We start from the raw sequence: 3288 nt of genomic DNA on the forward strand, positions 1-3288 counted from the left end.
CACCCACTCTGTCAAGCGCACCTCTTCGGAGTGTTGTGCTACCATCGAGGACGTGCCCGAGAGCTCTGCCAGCAAGAGCAAGAAATCAAGAGCTGCACCACTAGGGACCAAGAGGGTGTCCGTCAAGGGGGATGGCACGGGATGGGCTTTCACCATAAGCTCCACCCTCGACAGCAAATAGGAAAGCGTGCTCGTCACTTTCCTGCGGGCGAATGTCGATGTGTTTGCGTGGCAAGCATCCGACATCCCCGGCGTTCCCAGGGAAGTGATTGAGCACCACCTTGCTGTCTGTCCCTATGCACGACCCGTCAAGCAGAAGGTCGGGAAGCAAGCTTTGGAACGACAGGAGTTCATCGCAGAGGAGATCAGGAAATTGGAAGAGGCAGGTTTGGTGAGAGGAGTGCTCCATCCGACGTGGTTGGCCAATCCGGTGGTGGTGCGCAAGGCAAATGGGAAGTGGAGACTGTGTATTGACTACACAAATGTCAATAAGGCTTGTCCTAAGGACCCCTTCCCGTTGCTGCGCATCGACCAGATTGTCGACTCCAAGGCCGGGTGTGATCTATTTTCATTCCTCGACGCCTACTCGGGCTACCACCAGATCTTCATGACAAGAGAAGATGAAGAGAAGACAACAATTATCACCCCATGTGGTACATATTGCTTTTTACGGATGCCTTTCAGGTTGAAGAGTGCTAGCTCGACATTCACAAGGGCGGTGCAGATTGGTTTTGAGCCCCAGCTACATAGAAATATGGAAGCTTATATGGATGACATAGTGGTCAAAACCAAGGACAAGGCGACCCTTGTACAAGACTTAGAAGAGACGTTTGCCAACCTACGCAATATCAAACCTCAAGCTGAACCCTGAGAAGTGTGTCTTTGGCGTCCCGTCAGGAAAACTTCTCGGGTTCTTTGTGTCGCAGCGTGGGATCGAGGCAAACCCAGACAAGATCAAGGCTATTGAGCAGATTGAGGCACCCAAGCAGATCAAGGATGTGTGCCGGCTCACTGGCTGCGTTGCTGAAGGAAATATGCCCTAGAGGCAATAATAAAGTTATTATTTATTTCCTTGTAATCATGATATATGTTTATTATTCATGCTAGAATTGTATTTACCGGAAACATAATACATGTGTGAATACATAGACAAACAAAGTGTCACTAGTATGCCTCTACTTGACTAGCTCGTTAATCAAAGATGGTTATGTTTCCTAACCATGAACAATGAGTTGTTATTTGATTAACGAGGTCACATCATTAGTAGAATGATCTGATTGACATGACCCATTCCATTAGCTTAGCACCCGATCGTTTAGTATGTTGCTATTGCTTTCTTCATGACTTATACATGTTCCTATGACTATGAGATTATGCAACTCCCGTTTACCGGAGGAACACTTTGGGTACTACCAAACGTCACAACGTAACTGGGTGATTATAAAGGAGTACTACAGGTGTCTCCAATGGTCGATGTTGGGTTGGCGTATTTCGAGATTAGGATTTGTCACTTCGATTGTCGGAGAGGTATCTCTGGGCCCTCTCGGTAATACACATCACATAAGCCTTGCAAGCATTACAACTAATATGTTAGTTGTGAGATGATGTATTACGGAACGAGTAAAGAGACTTGCCGGTAACGAGATTGAACTAGGTATTGGATACCGACGATCGAATCTCGGGCAAGTAACATACCGATGATAAAGGGAACAACGTATGTTGTTATGCGGTCTGACCGATAAAGATCTTCGTAGAATATGTAGGAGCCAATATGGGCATCCAGGTCCCGCTATTGGTTATTGACCGGAGACGTGTCTCGGTCATGTCTACATTGTTCTTGAACCCGTAGGGTCCGCACGCTTAAGGTTACGATGACAGTTATATTATGAGTTTACATGTTTTGATGTACCGAAGGAGTTCGGAGTCTCGGATGAGATCGGGGACATGACGAGGAGTCTCGAAATGGTCGAGACGTAAAGATTCATATATTGGATGATATGGTTAGGCCAAGGGGTCAAGCCCATGAGGCTTTAGGTCGGTGCAAAAAAGGAGTCTTGCGGAGGCCAGGGGGCCAAACGCCGGAGACCCTGGCGTCTGGCCCTGGGCCAGACGCCGAGGCCCATGGCGTCTGGGCCAGACGCCAAGGATTGTGGCGTTTGGTCCTGGAGTCCGAGTGGGACTCTTGCCTTTCGGGCAAAACCGACTTTGAGGAGGCTTTTGCTCCAAGTTTCGACCCCGGGGCTCAACATATAAATAGAGGGGCAGGGCTAGCACCAAAGAGACAAGAAGTTGATCCACGTGATCTATTCCTTAGCCGTGTGCGGCGCCCCCAGCCACCATATTCCTCGATAATACTGTAGCGGAGTTTAGGCGAAGCCCTGCTGCTGTAGTTCATCAAGATCGTCACCACGCCGTCGTGCTGACGAAACTCTTCCCCGACACTTTGCTGGATCGGAGTCCGGGGATCGTCATCGAGCTGAACGTGTGCTCGAACTCGGAGGTGCCGTAGTTTCGGTGCTTGATCGGTTGGATCGAGAAGACGTACGACTACTTCCTCTACGTCGTGTCATCGCTTCCGCAGTCGGTCTGCGTTGGGTACGTAGACAATACTCTCCCCTCGTTGCTATGCATCACATGATCTTGCGTGTGCGTAGGAAATTTTTTGAAATTACTATGAAACCCAACAGTGGCATCCGAGCCAGGTTATTTATGTTGATGTTATATGCACGAGTAGAACACAAGTGAGTTGTGGACGATACAAGTCATACTGCCTACCAGCATGTCATACTTTGGTTCGGCGGTATTGTTGGACGAGACGACCCGGACCAACCTTACGCGTACGCTTACGCGAGACCGGTTCCCTCGACGTGCTTTGCACAGAGATGGCTTGCGGGCGACTGCCTCTCCAACTTTAGTTGAACCAAGTATGGCTACGCCCGGTCCTTGCGAAGGTTAAAACGGAGTCTATTTGACAAACTATCGTTGTGGTTTTGATGCGTAGGTGAGATTGGTTCTTACTTAAGCCCGTAGCAGCCACGTAAAACATGCAACAACAAAGTAGAGGACGTCTAACTTGTTTTTGCAGGGCATGTTGTGATGTGATATGGTCAAGGCATGATACTGAATTTTATTGTATGAGATGATGATGTTTTGTAACCAAGTTATCGGCAACTGGCAGGAGCCATATGGTTGTCGCTTTATTGTATGCAATGCAATCGCGATGTAATGCTTTACTTTATTACTAAACGGTAGTGATAGTCGTGGAAGCATAAGATTGGCGAGACGACA

This window comes from Triticum dicoccoides, chromosome 1A (assembly GCF_002162155.2).
Source record: "Triticum dicoccoides isolate Atlit2015 ecotype Zavitan chromosome 1A, WEW_v2.0, whole genome shotgun sequence".
In the NCBI taxonomy this organism is placed as follows: Eukaryota; Viridiplantae; Streptophyta; class Magnoliopsida; order Poales; family Poaceae; genus Triticum; species Triticum dicoccoides.